This window comes from Taudactylus pleione, unplaced genomic scaffold (genome assembly GCF_031769625.1).
Source record: "Taudactylus pleione unplaced genomic scaffold, aTauple2 ptg000017l, whole genome shotgun sequence".
NCBI lineage: Eukaryota > Metazoa > Chordata > Amphibia > Anura > Myobatrachidae > Taudactylus > Taudactylus pleione.
This window is the reverse complement of record NW_028284419.1, coordinates 14,368,671-14,390,019: the sequence shown is the minus strand read 5'-3', so window position 1 is coordinate 14,390,019 and position 21,349 is coordinate 14,368,671. Positions and strand designations below refer to the sequence as shown.

Here is a 21,349-nt window from a genome sequence, read left to right as displayed (position 1 = left end):
CATTGTTACTAAACAGCAACTAGCAAATAGGCCTTTAAAACACTTTTTTTTTTTCTCTTTTATTTTTTTTGCATTTATCACTTATTTTATTTACTTTTAAGTTCTCTATGCCTGCCCTATTGTATTGCTACAATTACAACAAAGTGCCTGCATACCTGAGCACATTTTGCTTTTCTTAACCAAGCTAATTGGCTTTTAAAACACACTTTTTTTTTTTTTTTTTACCCCACAGATTTGGGCGTTTTCTATGTTTTCCCTATTGTATTGCTACAGTCTATAAGTTGCACACAACGCTCATATACTTTTGACCAACTTGAAACCCTTTACTCGAGCTGCTTTATACAACCTGGGTCTTGTATATATTTTTAATTAGCACGAATTTCTGCTCGCACCCTCCTGAGGTGGCAAAGAGAAATCAGCAAAAAGTCTTGGTTTTGGGCATTCAAACTGCTGTTTGGGCATGCTAAGCAGGACTTGAGACTGGTTTAGCCACCCTCTGACTAAACCTGGTGTATTTGGGTACGACATGCTCGAAAAGACATGGACTCCCAAAATAAATGAATATTGGGCCCCAATCTCCCGTCACTTTAGACAGGAGATCAGATCACAAACAATTCAATTGTGCCCAATATGTGGCACTTAACCTTTTGTATCAGATGCCTGTAATCGGCGCCCTCTTGTTTAGTTATTTATTAACGTCTCTTACCTCATGCTCTTTGTAAATACAGAGTCTTATTCTATCGGTGTTTGTTCCAAATTGTAAATCACTATGGCATTACGCTGGTGCTATAATAATAATATTAATAATAATAAATATCAATGGTAGTACCTCCCTCAGCAATGAATTCCACAATATGTCCACTCTCACAGTTGGTAATGGGCTTGCAGTAACAGTGGAAGCCCCTTGTCCACTTTACATTCCGGTGTATTAAAAGCTTGTCTGACAAATCTTTGAGTTGTTCTTGAATATATTAGTTTATTTTGGCAAAGAAAGAGAAAAAAAAATCAAAATGTTGTTGAATTATGTCTACACCCTTTAGATTTTCCCCCTCTCTGTCTAGCTAGTTCTTTGGTCCAAGTTCTTCAGTAGTCCCTAAATGTCCTGTTAACTACAAAGTATTGGATGATCTAGAAATGTGGAGACTTTCTACTTTCTATTATGTGAGATCAGCAATAAAAACAAAGAAAAGCACCAGAAGTAATTTCTCTGCTTCCATTCCCTCCACTAGATATACAGGGTGTCTATTTCCCTTTTTAGACCCACTGGTTTTATTTTGAAATTCACATTAAATAAAGCTGCCTATTTTCTTTTCTCTCCTCTGATCAGTTTTGGGATTCTAGCTTATTATATTGCAATGTGTAAATCATTATAATTGTATTTTAAAAGCTGTTGCTTTTATATGTAGGATCAAAATCTGTATTACAAAAACATGTAAAGGGGTTGGGCACTTTTGGAACACATTAGCCCTTCCCAACCTATTCCTGCTGTGTAGTAAATTTGTGACCCCTTTCACTAATGCTGGCCATACTCTAGTACAGTGATTCCCAACCTCGGTCCTCAAGGCACACTAACAGTCCTGGTTTTAGTGATATCCAGGCTTGAGCACAGATGGTTAAATCAAAATAACCGAGGTACTAATTAAGTCACCTGTGCTCCAGTATGGCTATCCTCAAAACCTGGACTGTTAGTGTGCCTTGAGGACCGTGGTTGGGAACCCCTGCTCTAGTACGACCAGCATAAGATAAGATTCATCTTACGATTTCCCTTGAACTCCCCGGCAGCTCCCTGGCCACACGATTTGACACGCGATGTACATACAATCTTATGATACGATCGATCGTGTGCCTGCTGAAAAACTGATCATCATTCTTCAAAATGTCACTGAAATGACAGCGGTAGGATGCACGATGCATCGCATGGTGAAAAACATGGCACGATCAGTATACAAATACGACGGATCATATGGGCTGCACATCTGATCATACGATACGTTTTAGGAGCTGCGGGAGCTCGCATCGGATCATATCCTACTTAAAAAATACACGATTTCTACACGATTCATCTTACGACGCATCGAAAATCGGGCACTCGCCCCAAAATCGTGCTAGTGTATGGCCAGCATAAAGCCCAGCCATCACCTGAAGCCTGAGTCAGCTCTATAGCAGAGAACTGTACCACCTTATGGGGGCAGGTGAAAAAGGGAGGGGGTTATTTTAAAGCTGAACTTCTTCTTTTGATTTTAAGGCCTCTTTGACATGGTTCAAATCTATAACCTAAGAACACAAGCAGTTGAATGGTTAAGTGCTGCCAGCATGCAGAACCATTGGGCTGTGCAGAATATTGTAGAGCTTTATAAATAAGATACAAAATTCTATTTACAGGGATGTTTTTTTTTTCTTTCTTCCATAAGACAGGTATTTTCCATAGCAAACGTTTTATATGTGCTTGTTAACCTTGCTTTGGGTTCTTTTGCTATTTAATTTACTACATGACAAGACTATTTGTGGGCCCTTCATACATATTTATTTTCTTCCCCAAGGGAGGTAATTATGAGCCTATCATTAGTCAGACAGCCAAGGCTGGTGGATAATTGGGTATTGTCGGAATTGGTGTCCCTGCTCGAAAGGACACAGAATAATAGTTTCATTAAATTCAAAACAGAAATTGCTGCAAAAAAAAGTTGTAATAGCAATATAGCACTTTAGCTAATGCTAAGTTGTTAAATGGAAATGATAAAACATTTGTATGTGTTTTTTGGACTGTTACTGTAATCCAGATTTAAGGATTCAGGGCCTGATGATATGGCTGCAAATTGGGCATGATCTACACTCAAGGGTACATACTAAAAAAAGTATCTGTGTGATGTGGAACAAATGTGTGCATGCTTAAAGCATGTTACCCTATTAAGCGAATCCTCAGGATTTTGAAACACCAGTCCTCACCCTAAAGGTGGGTACACACCTAACAGATATATCTGCAGATCGAGTGATCTGCAGATGTATCTGTAGATGATGGTCGTTTATATACCCTGCGGCTGCCACCGCATGTGTATGGGTGCCCACATTAGAGTAGTTGTGTGATCTTCACTTAATAGATGTTAATAGTGTGATCCTGACTCGCATGACTTCTGTTTCACCTGCATAACTATAAAGTTTGCAATTTTAGATTAAGTGAAACCAGCACCTTTGTCTGGCCGGTTTTCTCATTTTGAAATTCACTTTATGTAGGGGGCATATTCAATTAGGTGCGAAAAGTCCCAGACTTTTCGCTGACATCGCTGGTTTTCCATGCGGAAAAGTATCGTGCTTATCTCCGAATTCAATTTGAAATCGTCGAAAACGGGACCTGGCGAATTTGGACCTGGCGAAAAGTCCTGTCAGATTTGGGGAAATCTGGCTGACTCCCCCCAAAAGATACACCGACATTGGGGATCACTCTAGATACCCCCGAATATGCCTGCTGAAGGTGTTTGGGGTACTTAAATGACCTCAATAGCTGCTAATTAGTGTCTTTGCAGAAGTGGTGAAGAATAGCATTTAGAAGTTTTTTTGGTTTTTTTTGTAGAAAATAACTAGTCCCAGCAAATTTGGGGTATATGAAAATGGGTGCTAGCTTATTTTTAAGTTGCTACAGTGAAGTTTTAAAAAACCTTAAAAATCCAACTGCCACAAGCACCTGCAAACTTAGAGACACCTGGGGCATCCTTGGGGACCCCCCTGGTGTCTATTTCGCTAGTTTTTAAATTTGTCCCCCAACTTTGTACTTTATCGTCCCCTTTTCAAAGTTATTTTTTGGGGTGTTAAGTGTTTTTTAAACTTTTTTGACACAGTTTAACTTTGGGGGGCAAGGGTGCAGGGTGGTTCCCACAAGTTTGCACCCCAAAACCCCAATTCTGCACTTTTTTTCGACAGTTTTCATAGGTGAATCTTTTTCGCCTATTCCAATGCATTGACTTTCTGCACCGGCGAAAAGTCTATGGAATTGAATACAGGGATAAGTTTTCGCTTGGCGAAATGATGTCACCGGCGATACTTTTCCGCAGAAACTGACTTTTCGCACCTGATTGAATATACACCTAAGTGTTACGTGTTTTGCTATTGGTACAATACTTCAGTGCTTGGCAACAGACGGCTCTCCGAGCTTCCACCTTGGCTCCTTTCTGCTTTGTTATGTTTGTTATAACTTGTAACGCTTCTTTAAAATGTGTGCTGTTGTTATTACTGATGGGTGTCTCTTACTTTGATTAAATGTATTCTGACTTATTAATGAGATCAAGGGTGCTATGTGCACCTTTTGAAAGCACCCTTGATTATGAATTCTATGTACCTAAATGAATGTCTAAACATTTTGATAATCGCTAAATAATTATGAAACTTGAATTAAATTGTTTTTATGAGTGAAAAGTGCTATGAGACCCCATGCTGCTCGCCACTGTTCACATTGCCTGCCTCCGTCACTAGCAGCCGGGACTCCTTCAAGGGCCGCTCACACTGGCTGCTTACATTCCGTCTGTTGGCAGGCAACAGTGGTCTGCAGCGGCCACTGTGAATTATGGTCCTGGCTGTTATTAAGCAGTGGGGACGTCTTCCTGGCTGCTTCCCTACTGGCAGCCGTTCAGCTGCAGCATGATTTATGCAGGGGGACCTGTCCCAGTTGGGGCAATCTGATTAGCCCCCTGTTTCTGATTTAGGGCAGGGAGTGCTTAGCCACCCTGCCGGATATAGCATCCATGTCCTGTATGTGACCTGGTCACTGAAGCTTCCTGTTGATTGCTGTCCTTGTTTATCTCCAGCTTCAGTCCCTGTGTCTAACTCCTAGCATCTTGTCTCTAGCTTCAACCCAGTGTTCTACCCTGGTTTATGTCCTTCCTTCCGGGTAACCTATATTTTGTCTGGCTCCTGTTACCTAACAACTCTCCTACTCCGGGCTTATACCCTGTAGCCACCTGGTTACTTGCATAAACTCCTGGAGATAAATTTACTAAAGTGAGAGTTTTTAGAAGTGCGTTTTAGAAGAGATGGTGCCCATAGCAACCAATCAGATTCTACTTAACTAGCACCTTCTAGAAGATAATAGCTGGAATCTGTTTGATTGCTGTGGGCAACATCTCTTCTAAAACTCACTTCTAAAAACTCTCACTTTAGTAAATTTACCCCCAACAATCCTGAGCTAAGTTGTGGCAGCATCCAAGTACCGGTGAGAACATCTCTCTATGAGAAAACGGCTGCTTTTCTACCCGAAGACCTCTCTGTAGCGTGGTCCTAAGGGCCCGATTCAGACCCGCTCGCTAGGATGCGTTCGCACGCAGCCTGCCAATGTATGCAATGTGTGCATGCGTACACATCGCAGTGCGCAAACCAGTCCATGCGACCTCGAAGCGATCGTCTCTTGTGCATAGACACCTCGCTAGCTTGACTGACAGGACGAGGCATTTGTGGGTGGTGCGAACATAGGCGTGTCTGAGCATCTTAATGCTGGTTTAAAAGCGTGCATAATTAAGACGCATCTCATTTCCCTGAATTTTACACTGAAGCACTCGCAATGCTTGCGATAGGGTATGGTCTGCCACTAGTGCTGCGTATGCATTCGATGGTTCTCGATGTTAACGATTGTTGCATATACTTCCTGGAGATGACGTGTATTGTGAAGGGAAAATGGGCGTCTTAAGACAGGCTGGTGGCGTCTGCATACAAACCGCAATCGCACACTAAGACATAGTGGGCGTGCTAATGCCTTGCTGTGTGATTGCGGGATTTTCACACTTTGGCAGCGTGCAAACTCATCTGACGAGCGGGTCTGAATCGAGCCTTAAGAGTTTATTTAGTTTCCTGGGTGAGCCTTAACACAGAAATAAAATGTTAAAATTATTTACCAAATCTATGTCTTTTCAGGATTGCAATGTATATTCACAGTTCAGTGTAATTGACTAGAAGAACTTGAGTACTCCAACAAGTATGCAATAAATTAATTAATCAGACACAGCTCTTTCAACATAACGTGCCCTAGCTCCTTTTTATCTTCAGTGGCTCCCTGAATAAATTGATTTAGAGCCATATATAGTGATCCCTTTCAGGCACAGGCTTTCTAAGGCAGTCTATGTTACTTCCCTTAGCAGTAGGTCTTTGTGTACTAATTGGTACGTACAGACGTGTCCTCATACACTATTACTGCAATCATGCCAAGCAGCCCTTTTCGGCGTGCCAGGTCTTGTGCGAGTCGGCTTGTGCTGAGTGTCTGTTTCAGCCAAAAATGTCGTCTTCGCATTCAGGTGCGACAAATTGCTTGAGGAGACTGCACTGATTAATTTGATATATGCAACACTTGTATATCTGTTTGTGACTGAGCCTCAGTCTGTATACGAGGTGCTGTCATGCAGCGGGCACGGCTTTTTCCCACGCCAAGTTCCATTATGCTTCATATACCGAATAGTCGCACACAGCTATACAAATTTCACATATCACGTTAATCAGTGCAGTCTTGTGAAATGGTTTGTTACATCCGACTGAGACAAAGAGGCATTTTCGGGCAAAAACTACACTCTGCGCATGGAATATAAAAATAGGTTGGACCACCAAGCGCTGCAGTCTGTTTGTGTACTCAAAGAGTAAAAAAAAGTCCTTGCAAAGTCATCATTTTGACACAGTTCGAAGAAAGAAGTCAATGTTGTTGCGTAATTTGGTTTAGTCAGACAGCTGAGAATGCTGGGAAAGCCTGCTAAAGCTCTCTTCTATAATAAACATTAAGATCGTGACAAAACATGACCACACAAAATGCTCGCTCCGAGGCTCTACCCATATGCCGTGAGGCCCCACAATCAGCGTACAGTCAAAATTGTAGTTTTTAATTAAAAATTAACAGTATAGAAGGACAGAAATAGTATAAATAGTAGAGATAAGAAAGTTCTTAAAAATCACCACTGGAGGCAGCAGACAGCAGTACTGAGTGCAAGGCCCCTCAATGAGTGTCCAGCAAAAATTGTGTTTTTTAATGAATTAAATATTAACAGTAATTTTAAATTTTTTTTTTTTATGGTTGTCTCGGACGTATTTTAATTCTCGTATGTAAAATTTCACAATCTTGGCTTGTAAACTGTGGATTTGTATAGAAGGACAGAAGGACATATTTTCGCTTTTATATATAGTAGATAAGGGCAGATTCAGGTGTACTGCGCTCTAACTGACTGTTATGATAGAGCCTCCTTTGCTTATTTCTTCTCTCACTTCACAAGGGTGTGAGCAAAATAAGTGCATAAACCCTCTTAAGCTGCAGTCGTTGAATTGAATTGCTTGTGGCACTTAAGCCACGTAAGCACACAACCTTGAAATGAGTTGGCCCCATAGTTCTTTTTACTATAATGAAAATGTCCCTTCATTGGAATGTTATCCCTTCAGTTTTAATTTATTTATTTATTTTTGTGCGCCCCTCCCATCAGTTAACAGTGGGGGTAGACACAACCTTCATGTGGTCACTGTTTCCACTATACAATGTTTTAATTCTCCTCACAGATTTGTTTAGCGAATTTAAGTATTTCTATGGGGCAGAATTCATTTAAAGTAATGTTCCGCCGGGCATTGCGGCAATGTAGTGCCTGCATCACGCTGGCAGACACGATGTGCCATTTCGGAATGGCCTATGGCATCCCTCGCTCAGAAATTAATTCCCACCCCTCTTAAACCGCACTGCAAAATAAATTTTCCTTATAAGTTCACTGGCATGAGCAGCAATGCAGTGTTTCAATAGTCACGTCCCCTTCAGGAGAGACTGCAAAAAAGGAGCACATTGGTTCCTCGACAAGCCGGCAATGAAAGGGATGCAAATGCATTAATTGTTTTTTCATGCAAGAATTTAGGCTAGGAATCGTTGACCGTGAGGCCTAATATGTTATAACTATACTTTTAAGTCGCGCTACAATTCCTTTTTGTTTTTTCTCCCTATGTGAACAAAGCTTTGTGTTTTCACTCAGACACATGACCATTTTCTCTCCCATAAATGTAAAATGTATTGCTATTCACACAAATGCCAAAAAGTATTCATTATACCAACATTATACTTGGTGATACTATGCAGTGTGTGTTTTTTCCTGTAAATTGTCAATAGCTAGCCAGTTACACTATGGGGGAGGAATTCAATTGTTTGTGCGGGCGGCTGTCAGTGGTGGGTGCCTGATGGAGCAATTCAGTTGTTGCTCCGTTTGGGCGCGATAGCCGCTAGCGCCAGTGTTTTCTGCTTGCGGCTTCCTAAAGTGATGAGCAGAAATGTGCTATAAGTCCTAAACAGGACTTTAGATGGCTTTAGCCGTTTTGCATGGCTAAACGGCCTAATTATTGGCCACCTAAAAACCATTGGATTGCTACATTGGGCGCCCATTAATTAGCTCCTCTAAAAAACTAAATTGAATCGCCTCCTATGATGGTTAGTTAATTTACAAATTGCTGTAGTAGTTTTGTCACCACATTCCTTTAGGAGAATGAGCTACTAATATGACTTTCACCTCTTGTGAAATGTTGAGAACTACAGATTTATAATTGTTTTTGTCTGAAATCATCACTGTTTTTTAATATATGAATTCCCATCTTTCGTGGTAAGCACATGTTTTAAATAGGCTTAGCGTTATTTATCTACCTTATTTTAAACGAGGGCCTAATTAGCTCTGAAAGGTCATCACCAAATAGGCATTACAATGTCAATATAGAACAGCAATTTATATTATGCAATCAGGGCAGGCTGTAAATCTCAGGTAATTAGGTGGCTCTGGGAAGTGTTGTGTACAGCAGGCTCTGCGCTAATGTTGCTGCATTACAGCTTATTGTGGAACAAAAACGCTTCATGTGACATTTTTCACCATTGTCACAAACAATGTGGGCACATTTTTAACTCATTTGATGGGTCTACTAATTAAAATAGTGTTCTGCTTAATTTGCCTTTCGTAATTCTGTCGGTAGCACTATATGTAGAGGGGTGCACCACTGGACCATGGGCACTATCTGCCCTACCTTATGTGACAAGTAAAATCTGTATAATACACAATTTTAATAAAGCTATCAAAGGGATTATATTTATTATTCAGTTATTTATATACAGTAGTGCACACACATTCTGCAGCGCTTTACAGAGAATATTTGCCACTTAATTAGTGCCTGCCCCAGTGGAGTTTACCACCTATATTGCCTACACATACACTAGGGTTCATTTTTGTTAGGAGCTAATTAAAATACTAATATATCTTTTGTTTATGGCAGGAGACCAGAGCACCCAGGGAAACCAACACAAGCACAGGGTGAAGGTATAAAGGCCACACAGTTAGGGCTTTGCTAATTAGCAGCAGTCTGATAGCCGCAGCGGCTAGACACATTTATAGGCGGGGCCAGATTAAGGCTTGTGGGGGCCCTTCTCCAATAAAATTGACACCCCGCCGTCACTATGCACCTTACCTTGTCCCACAGTGACCACTCTGTATGCGACACTGTGCCCCGCTCCACCCTTGTGTGCCCCCGAGTACTCCCCTTCCATGGCATGGCCGGCTCTTCTTGCATGCTTCCAGCTCTGTGTTCTACATGCACAGTGCTTAGAGCGCAGATCGGCTCCCGAGTTCCCCCATGTGTCATGTGATGCTGATAAGGGGACTCAAGAGCTGCTCTGCACTGTATGCAGAACACAACTGCGGCACCTGTTCTCTGCAATTGCAGGGTCAGACCCGACCTTGCGTGGTGGCTCCGGGCCATCACCCCTGTCGCCTATAGAAACCTACAACAAAATAGCATTAGGTGGTTATGTAAAGGATTTGCAACAATGTAAGGGATGTGTAGGTTGGTTTTGTTCAATATTTCTGCTCTAACTTTTTTTTGGTTTATTTAAAGACACAACCTTTATTTTCTCTCTAAATATTGTTAAAGTAATAAGTCAATGGTACAATAGCTACAGCACACTTTTTTTATTTTTACTTTTGTAATTTTGTAGATTGATTTACCTATACATAGATGTCAATATGTATACTACTTTGGCAAAAATGAAAATTGTATGACTAGAAAAGTTGATTAAATTTAAATCTGTCATAGCGCAGAAAATAGCGGTTCCTTGTTATGGTGCGTATCCACTTGCCGATACAGGAACGACCGTACTATTACAACATTGTAACCGTACAGTCGTTCCTCATCCTGTAAGTGCCTACACTGAACGATACGTCGTTCAGTGCAGACACCCTCCCTCATCCCCGAATATGCACAATCTGTCGTTATCGGCAGATTGACCGGCATGTTCAGGCAATGATTGATGGCGAAAACGACCAGCGGGAGCGCGCATCGCTGGTCATTTTCCACATTTTAATGCCCGATTTGTGAACGATTAATGAGCGATTGAATAACTGTCGTAATCGTCCAATTGCTCATTTTAATCGCCTAGTGGATACGCACCTTTTAGAATACATTTCTGTCAGACTTGTCACCTTATCTATAGAATATTTGGTTGTAGAGTAAATACTAATGGCCTGTAAGAAAGGCAAATCGGAGGTCACTAGCGTTTGTCCTGAGCATAACATGAAGCTGGTCTTTAGTTACTGGTCTGAAAGCTGTCCATGGGTGCAGCTACTGAAAGTGTGTGTGTGTGTTACTAGTTAGTTTTATTGAGTATGTAAGTACCAGCTGGTCTGAATACATGCAGACATAAATACAACAGGTAGGGAGTACCCTGATTGTGAGCGCTTACAATTTAGTTGGAAAGGTTCTGTGTAAGGTGGTTCTAGTGCGTTTTCAGTAACAATGAATTAATGCAAAATCCTTTTAAATTAAATCCGTTCAATAAAATTAAATGTTTGTTCCCCTGACCCCCAATAAAATATTATAAGCCTTTTCTAAACATTTTCATAATCTATAGTCAACAAATTCAACAATACCCCGGAACGATTTCTCAAATTACATCAGTCATGCTGTAATATTTGTACAATAATTCAGCAAACTAAGCTCTAAATTTGTTTTCATGAAGTCCTCAAGAACATATTTTATTTCTCAAGAACTATTTAATTGCCATTTATTTTCTCTCAAATGAATAGCATCAAATTTCCTGCAATGACTGGTGATCTGCCAGTTTATACAATGGCAGAAAAGCTTATGGGACTGGTATATAGAAAATCATGAATGATGAAAACCTTTCCTCGGCAATGAATGTAAAAATGTGATCTGTCAGACGACGCTTAGGAATTTTTCACTGTTTTTTAATACGATTATATTTTGCATTCTTTTTCTTTACCCCACTTAGAATGCCACTATCACTTTCTTGTGAGCCTGGGCAACTGCTTCAGGAAAGTGACTATTATTATCCTTTTATGTGGTGCCACAAGGGGTCCGCAGCACCTTACAAAGTAGAAGCTGAAACAATGTGAACAAAACAAGAAAAAGTGACTCTCAGTATAGAACATTGCAGGACATGGACAAGGTTTATAAAACGTGCTGCGTCAGCAGTCATTATATCCAAATACGCTGCAGAGCCCAAAGATTAGGTGGTGTTGTAGGGAGTAGATGATGATTTAGGTGAGGGAAGGAAAGCACATGAGGGAAGAGGGCCCTGGTCGTGAGAGCTTAAGGTGGGTACACACCTAAACGATATATCTGCAGGTCAACTTATCTGCAGATATATCTGCAGTTGATGGTTGTTCATACACCCTGAACAACCATCACCTGGCTGACCTGGGGTCGTGTTGACCCCTCCCCCGCGGCCTCTGCAGCAAGTGTATGGGCGGTCAGCTGACCGGCCGTACACCCAGCACGATGAGCAGATATATCTCCCATCGGCTGTGCTGTCAGTTTGTACCCAGCATTTGTCTCATCATGTTTTGACTAAAGCTGGGAACACACTAGGCTGACGAGTCGGCCGACCCGCCGCCAACTGACTATTGGTAAGTGTATACACACTTACCAATTTGTCTGCCCGATGTGCCGGGCTTGACAGCTCAAATGGGAGCACGCCCCACCCGACCGCATGCCCCCTTTACTCCCTTTAAAAAAAACAAAAAAAACAATGGCAATTTAGAGAGAGTTTAGTGCGACCTGCTCTTTCACATTAATGCTGAAGCTAGAAACCTGAATTTTTTGCACATCTTTGTCCAACAATAGATATTATTATTATCCTTTATATAAATGGCACTGACTGGGTCCCACAGCGCCTTACAAAGTACATAAACAAATGAGCACACAAGAAAAACTTATTAACAGTACAAAACAATGCAGGACAAGGACATGGTTTATAACATTGCTGCATAACACTTACATAAGCAGCAGGGCGTCAGCAACCAAGTGTTAGGTGCCGTTGTCGGGAGTTAGGAGTAAATGATAGTATAAGTAAGGGAAGGGGAAGCATGTGAGGGAAGAGGGCCCTGCTCGTGACAGCTTACATACTAAAGGGGAGGGGCAGACCGACAGGTTACACAGATGGGAGTGAGGAGGGAACATGGAGCATAGTTGTCTGGGGGTTTTCTTTTCTGTTGAACAGTTGAAAAGGCCAAGGGCTGTATCAAATGCTTTGACTGCAATCTCTTGGCTCACAAAATCAATAATAGCGAATCATGGTTTGCAGTATACAATTAAATGTCTTCTTGAAACGACTCTTCAGCTGAAAAACATTACAAGCCCATCGCAGAGCAATTTCAAACATATTATTCTGGCTAACTGAAAATCTGAAATCTTTTTTTTTTTTTTTTGGATTGCTGATATATTGTCATCCTTTTATCCATTTCAGTAATCAAACATATAATCCATTAAATGAGAAACATATGGGCATGTTTTGTTATAAAGCTATAAACATGGTTCTGTCTTCTCTCTTCTTTAGTGAACTAGTTCACACAAAGTTTCCAGATGTGTCGCTCTACAATTCAGGGGTGGGCAATAAGTGGCCATGCATCTGTTGTTGAACTACACATCCCAGCATGCTTTGCAACTGTTTTAGCATGGCCAAATGGCAAAACTTTTGCAGGGCATGCTGGGATGTGTAGCTCTATAACAGCTGGGGGGCCGCTTATTGCCCACCCCTTCTCTACATCTTTCTCCTTCATCCACTAGGGGACACTGGAGGCTTCATGTCAGTGGGGTATAGATGTGTGCTAACGGGGAGCTGGCACTTTAACATTTAGAAAATGACTATCTCCTCCCCCTCTATACCCCCCTACAAGCCCAGTCTTCGTTTGTGCCTGAGGGAGCTGGTCACATTTGGGACTTCTCCTCAGGACATATTAGACTCCTCTCCCAATGGTCCTGATCCCATTTTTCCTTCACCAGCGCATGAAGCTAAATCCCAAGACTCTGATATCTCTTCTTTGGTGGCTGAGCTCTTCTCACCTGTTGGAGAGCAAGAGGTTCGGAGTGTGGGATTGGATGAGGATATGACAGACAGCGGCTGCCCCTGCTTGTCTGCAACGGAGCTGCCTGGGGAACCCTATCGACCGTGCTTGCGGTTAGCGCTTTGTGTGCAGCGCGCATCGCAATCCCCCTTTAGCCAGTCCGGCACCAGCAGCAATAGCCGATCTGTGAGTATGACCCTGGCTCCCTGATTAGTGGGGTAGCCATTTATTAAAAACGGGCAGTCTTTATAGAAGATGCAGCGCTAGCGCCGATAGTTCAAAACTGGCACCATAGTGGCGGGTGGGGCGGAGCCTATCTCCGTGTATCGGCTCATTGCTCCTGGCATCCCCAGAGCTTCCACACATGCTGGTGGCCATTACACAGACCCCTGCTGCGGAGATCCATACATCCTGCTGCTGCTGACCGTGCCGTTAGCACGGAGACAGCTTACCCTGGAACTGTGAGTGATCAGTGGGGTTAGGCGGGTCAGGAGAGCTGCACAGTAATTAGTTTCATCTCTACTCTGTGCCTAGCATTTTCTAGTACTGCTAGGAGCTCTGGTAGGACAGGTGTGTTTCTCCTCCCCCTCTGCCCTCCACTCCTACCTCTCTGCATCTCAGTCTCTGCATTTTACACTGTCCACTACGCTACTGTGCTGTGTGTGTCTTCAGTGCTTGTGTACCATGGCTGGAAGGGGCTCTCAGTGTGCTGAAAAATTGACACATGGCCAATCATCTAGCTCCCTGTTGTGTGAAAAACGTGATACAGAGCAATCTGCTGAAACTCTGGTGCAGGAAACGCCAACATGGGCGGCGCAATTCACAACAGTTATGTCACACCTGTCTGCAGAACTGGAGGCTTCTCGTAAGGATAGAGAGGTTTCCCGGTCTCAAGCAACTACTCTATAGGAACCGACCTGCGCGCGGTCCCTAACAAAATGTATGGAAGGGCTCACATAAGCCATGGTACCGTCCCAATACCAGTCCGCGGTTCATTTTCCACAGATCTCCAAGAAGAGACTGTTACCCTCAGTCCTCAAGTCGGAAGACTCAGAGGATGAGGATAATGCCCATTCTAGAGGAGGGGGAATATGCACAGGACTCTGGAGAGGAGCAGCTTCAGAAGGAGCCAGAACCCGTGTCCCAGGGGATAGAGGTGTTGATTTCAGCAATCCTCCAGGTGTTAAAGGTAGAGGAGGAAGACCAGGATCATGCACAGCCATCTTTCTATTTAAAAAAGCAAAGACAAGCTGCCTCTTTTCCGGTATTAGAGGAACTAGATTCTCTCCTGACCGCGGCTTGGGAACACCCGGTTTTGTCCGCCTACCCTTTCCCGGCAGACAGCAGGAAGTTGTGAGACGACTCCTCCGGTAGATCCCGCAGTCTCTCGTCTGTCCAAAAAGACTATTCTGCCATTTCCGGGGGCCACCTCATTAAAGGAACCATGAGACAGGAGGTTGGAGAACTCTCTAAAGTCCATATACACAGCAGCAGGCATGACTCGTCGTCCTGTAGTAGTGAGCTGCTGGACCAACAAGGTGGGCTACACAGCTAGCCGACGGGCTATGGTCTCAACTCCCTGCTGAGGACCTTATTCCTTTAGCAGAACATATAGGGGAATCTGCTTCCTATCTTGGAGAGGCATCTAAAGATGTTCGTAATCTCACCTCTAGAATGTTTGGCCTTGGCAGTATCAGCACGCAGGGCGCTTTGGCTTCGACAGTGGCAGGCAGATGCAGAATCAAGAAGAGCGGTGGAAAATCTACCTTTCACAGGCAATGTCCTATTCGGAAGAGAACTGGATAAGCGGATTTCCCAGGCTACTGGGGGTAAGTCTACTTATCTCCCATCTGCTGCTCTGGCTCCTCATTCTGGACCTTCCTTTCAGTCCTTTCGTGGTCGTTTCAGAGGCCAGTCCAGAGGAGGACTTACAATTTCTCGTGGTTCCAGAGGCCGTGGAAGATCCGCAGCGCCCTCTGCTCAACATGACACGAAGTCCACCACCAAACCCAGTGTATGGCGTGTTTCCCTCTCACCTGGAGGACCCCAGGGTGGAAGCTAGTCTTTGGGACTTCAGCGAAGTATGGGCATAATCTTGTCCAGACGCCTGGGTTCGGGACCTCATCACTCAGGGATACAAACTATTTCTAGTTCCAACCTCCTCCTCGGTTTTTACACCACAGGTTTGCCAGTTTCCAGTGACAGGAGTGTTGTATTACAGGAAGCTATAGACAAACCTCTGACCGCTCGGGTACTGGTCCAAGTTCCCACGTATCAAATCAAACAGGGATTCTACTCCAGTTTGTTTATGGTTCCGAAGCCAGACAGATTGGTCAGACCTATTCTGAACTTGAAGGATCTTAGGGCCTGATTCAGACCCGCTCGCATGCGCTATGCGCTCGCAAGCTAGTCGATGGTGGCCCAGTGCGCACGCGCAGCATGTGCAAGCCCCGGAGCGAGTGCAAAAGGCACTCGCTCCGGGACTCGCTACAGAAGGGGCGGCTGTCAATGTTGATCGACAGCTCGCCCCATTTTGTAGGCGTGGCGGGGGGGTGGCTTCACAAGCTGAGGTGTTCCCATGGGAACGCCTGCCGTTTGTGGGCGGCCCTACTAACATCACTAGTGATGTCAGTAGGTGGACTTCCTGCTCTAATAGTGCAGGAAGTCCACTGGGGCTTGCGGCAACGAGACCCCTACCGCAAGGGTCTCGTCGCAAGCCCGATGGTCGCGATGGTCTTGACCATCACGACCATCATCATGGCAACTCACACAAGCTGTGGGAGGTAACCCACAGCTATGCGAGCGGCCAAGTGGCCGCAACAACAAAAAAAAGCATACGCCCTAATTCAGCTTTTTGCGAGCGGCTCTGAATCAGGCCCTTAATCCCTACTTAAGAGTGTTCAGGTTCAAGATGGAGACCCTTCAATTTGTCATTGCGGGGCTAGAGGAAGGTGAATTCATGGTGTCTCTAAACATCAAGGATGCTTACCTCCACATTCCAATCTGGCCACCTCACCAGGTGTTTCTATGATTCGCCATTCGGAACTCACATTTCCAGTTCTGGGCCTTGCCCTTCGGATTGTCATCTGCCCCCAAAGTATTCGCCAAAGTAAAAGCAGTGATGAGCGGTCTCCTTCAGACACAGGGGGTCACGATTGTCCCTTACCTGGACGATCTCCTTCTGAAAGCTCATTCCAGAGATTAGTTACTACAGAACATTGTAGTGACTCACAGGCTCCTAATAAGACACGGGTGGATCCTGAACTTTCCCAAGTCCCATCTGCAGCCGACTCAGAGGCTACAGTTTCTGGGGGTGCTCCTGGACACAGCTTGTCAGAGAGTCTTCCTTCCTCAGGAGAAGGCAGCCTCCATTCAGGAGACTCTCCTCACCACAGACGTGAGTCTGACAGGATGGGGGGCAGTGACTCTGGAGAACCACTTCCAGGGCTGATGGACCTCCAGGAGGTGATTGTGCCGATAAACATCTTAGAATTATGGGCAGTGTTCTATGCTCTTCAGTTAGCTCATCACCTGTTGCGGGGCCGAACAGTAAGCTGTGGCGATATTAGAAATATTCATTCCAGGCGTGGAAAAGTCCATCCCCAGGTGTTTCAACAACTTGTCCAAAGGTGGGGCCTTCCGCAGGTCGACCTCATAGCGTGCAGACAAAATCATCAACTGCCTCTGTACTGCTCTCGGATGAGACACTCTGAGGCCATGGCAGTGGACACACTCTCAATACCATGGAAGTTCCGATTTGTCTATCTGTTCTGGCCATTTCCTCTTCTGCCTCAGATTCTACAATGCATCAAGAGGGAGAGATCCAAGGTTCTATGAGTGGCTCTGGATTGGTCTCGCCTTCTGCTGATCGACGATCCGTGGCCCATACCTCTGAGAGAAGATGTCTTACAATGTGGTCCTTTAGACTATGCAGACTTGAGGCGGCTGAGTTTGACGGCGTGTCTATTGAAAGGGCAATACTACGGCGAAAGGGGGTACCATCATCTGTAATCCCTACTATGCTCCGGGCCCGGAAGGAAGTTACTTCCAAACACTACCACCGCATTTGGAAGGATAATGTAACATGGTTTGAACGGCGGGGATCGCCTTCTACAAATTTTAAGGTATCCAGACTCCTACTTTTCCTGGAGGCAGGCTTCTCTGCTGGACAACGTCTGAGATCCCTGAAGGTTCAGGTCTCTGCACTGTCAGTTTTCTTCCAGAAAAACTGGCCTTACTCCCAGATGTTCAGACTGTTCTGCAGGGGGTTACCTGTTTACAACTACCCTTTGTACCTCCTACGGCTCCATGGGATCTAGATCTCGTCCTTTCTTTCTTAGTCTTCTCTTTTCGAACCATTAGAGACTGTAGAATTGAAGCGCCTTTCATGGAAGGTGGTACTGCTCCTCACTCTAGCCTCAGCCAGAAGGGTGTCGGAACTCTGGGCTCTCTCCTGTCATCCTCCGTACTTGGTTTTTCATGGAGATAGGGCGGAAATTCGTACGAGAATGGCTTTTCATCCTAAGGTGGTTTCTGCATTCCACATAAACTAACCCATTGTGGTGCCGGATCTTCTGCAGGATTAACCAGCATCTAGATCCTTGGACGTCGTTAGAGCTCTCTGGATCTATGTGGATAGCACTGCAGCTCTACAAAAATGTGATCCTCTGTTTGTCTTGTACGATGCCGCTCCTCCTATTTGGCCGGCTTTCAAACAGATGCTTGCATGCTGGATCCATCTGACCATCAGACAGGCCTATGTAGCTTCCTCTAGGGAACCTCCGCTTTTGATTACTGCGCATTCCACTCGCTTGGTGGGTTCCTCGTGGCCGGCTGCTCGCTGGGTTTCCATGGAGTTACTTTGCTGGGCGACTATTTTGTCCAGTTTTACAGATTTGACACGTTTGCGGCCTCTGCATTGCAGTATGGCAGTGCCATACTGCAATACAGGGTTCTCAGCGCTCTCCCGCCCATGAAGGGAGCTCTGGGACCTCCCCACTGTCATGAAGCCTCCAGTGTCTGGATGAAGGAGAAAACAGGATTTTGTTACCGATAAATCCCTTTCTCAGATTCCATAGGGGACACTGGATGCCCACCCTGCGCTGTTTCCTTTCTGCCATGGTTGTTGTCATTATTATATGTTATGAATGGTTTTCTTTTAATTACGGCTTTTCAAACCTTCAACACGTTCTATTGTTTGTTATGTGTACTTGCTTCACCTCCTCCTCTTCCATTTGTTTTCAAGCTCTCCTTGGGCACAGTTTCCTAAGACTGGGCTTGTAGGGGGGTATAGAGGGGGAGGAGCTAGTCACACTCTCTAAATTAAGTGACAGCTCCCAGTTAGCACACATCTATACCCCACTGTCATGAAGCCTCCATTGTCCCCTATGGAACCTGAGAGGGATTTATCGGTAAGTACCAAAATCCTGTTATCCTCAATACGCCACGCAGCACATCATGCTTGTCAACTCGTGCAACTCTGCTGGCATCTTTTTTTTCTTTTTTGCCGGAAATGCGTCTAATGGTGCATACACACGGTCAGATTTTTCCTTCAGATATGAACGATAACGATTTAAAAATCGTTCAGTTGTTCATATCTGAAGGAAAATCTGACATATCTGACATACCTGAACGATGGACGATCAACGATGCGCGTTCCAGTTTGTCAGATAACGATATCTGACATCTGATGTGTTTGCAGTCAGACTTGGACGATTCCATTCATTTTAATGCAGTCAAAAATCGTTCAAATCGTTCAAAACTTTGGTAAAATCGTTCATCTGACAAATCTGACCGTGTGTATGCTCCATTAGTCTCAATGTGATGCAACTAGGATGCGCCAGTAGACTCTGCAGATTATTTTGATATGCGTCACTTGTATATCTGTGTGCGACTGAGTCTGTAAACGGAACTTGACATGGAAAAACACTGTAGACGTTGCATTGTAGCACTTCGTCTGCTGATTGAGAGACTCCGACGCACACAGTTATACAAGTGTCGCATATCAAATTAATCAGCACAGTCTCCCGCTGTGTTTTAGATGCATTTTTGGCACAAAATGACGCCCAGCGCTAGCAGAGTCTAACGGGACCTGGTGCGCCTCAACGGGCTATTTCACTTGACTGCAGTAAAGATGAATGAGGACACATCTGAACTTTTATAATAAAAGAAGTGCAGGTACATGAACACTCATGGCTGCGAACCTCCAAAGCATAGCGAAAAATAAACAGTGAAAGTTATTAATCTGTTTCCATGGGCCTTCTGCTGCTTAGGTTCAGAAACCCTCATTTGCATAATGAGGTAAACATTAGTTGATTACCATGTTGTCTCAAAGAGGAAATTAGCTAACTTTTTAATATTCAGACACTGTTTTTTTTTTGTTTTTTTGTTTTGTTTTTTAGAAGTGTGCAGTTATAGTCATAATATACTCAGCAGAGAAAATACTTCACTGTAATGGACAAACTTTGCAACTATTTACATGGAGCATGTCTTGTGCATTTTTATACTGCACTCGCTTCAGTGCCGAGTGTATGTAAGGAAGGGCAGTGCAGAGTCACCTGCATTTGAAACACATCTACACTTACGGCTGATGCGTAACGTGATGTTCTCACGTATGCTATGTTCAGTAAGGGAGTGTCAACACCTCGGCGGGCTATGCAGTTATATGTATGTGTAAGTAGTGCACCAATTATAAGCTGTTGCAAATGTGCACTGATAATGACTAGTACCATAGTTAAAGGGTTGGAATGCAAAATGCGTTCAAGGCTGCATATAGTGACTTATTCTTGATCTTTCACCGCGCCTGACACTTACAGAGATGATGGCACCCTTGTCCCCTCTTTCAAACTAGGTGCCTCCACAGAATCGATTACCTGGTGATCACGAGAACATATCCTCTTCACTGTAGACAAATCATGGGGTCCAGGAATGGGGGATGATCTCCCTCCAACCTGGCTTCTGTAAATTCCTTCTTGTAACTGTTCTCTGGTGATCATGGCAATATTACCTACAGCTATGGAAAACATTTGTTTTTCATGGGTGGGGGAGGGAGCAGTGTGCCCTAACTTCCCCATACTGGGATGATCACAGGTGGGGCCCACTTGTTTGATAGAGGGGTGTCTTCTTTTTCAAAAATTGAACCCCATAGTAGTTGTCTGCTGATTACCTGACAAAAACAGTACACAAAAAATTCCACAGATGGGGAATCTAATGCCTAGATCTCCCCCCCATCTTGTGCCAAATAAAAAGGGGTCTCATCATTTAATGAAGTAGGTTTTCTAGTTTAAAAAATGGTAGACCTGGGCTGTGATAATATTCCTACATGCAGTAAGCATTTAAAATCGAGACTGCAAAATTTACAATAATATAAATCCATGATCCTTCTCAAGTGTAGAATTGTTTATGGAACCGTAGCATTATGCTAATACAGAAATATACATAGATAGATATTGATTATATGGATCAGGGATGGGGATCCTCAGGCCCGGGGGCCATATAAGGACCTCGGAATCATTTGGTGGGGCCGTCTGAGCTTTTTTCTGTTAACCTCATCTGGCTAGCAGGGTACCTAGAATGGCACCATGCAGCCAGAATCTATACAGCGGTGCCACCTGGAGCGTCCTTTGGACGCTTCAGATGGTCACACCGCTGTCCTTACAGCTCCCAGGAGCATCAGAGGGGGTGTGGCCTGCAAATGACCCACAAATGTTATATATCTATCTATCTCTCTCTCTCAATCAATATGGCCCTTGGCAGAAAAAAAAGGTTCCTCACCCCTGATATAGATAATAACACTTTGCTGATTTTGGTTACATTTTGATGTAGTTTCAGCAAAAAGTGTAATGGTATTTTTTAGAAATTCAGCGTCTTCTGAAAAGTAACGGGTATAATTTGTGTGGGTACTACATAAAAAAGAAAATAGTGATGTATTAATGTAGGTATGTGCTAAGCACAAAAGCTGTCTCAGCACCCAGGTGTGAAAACCCTCCGTGACGAAAGAGTTAGCAGTTTATAGAAATCTGACA

The 21,349-nt window shown here is 43.9% G+C and overlaps 1 protein-coding gene across 1 annotated transcript in view; it reads left to right on the top strand.

Moving 5' to 3' along the window:
• HS2ST1 (heparan sulfate 2-O-sulfotransferase 1) overlaps positions 1–21,349 on the top strand; it is a 182,867-nt gene that overhangs the window by 20,284 nt on the left and 141,234 nt on the right. The gene's annotated exons all lie outside the window — the stretch shown is intronic.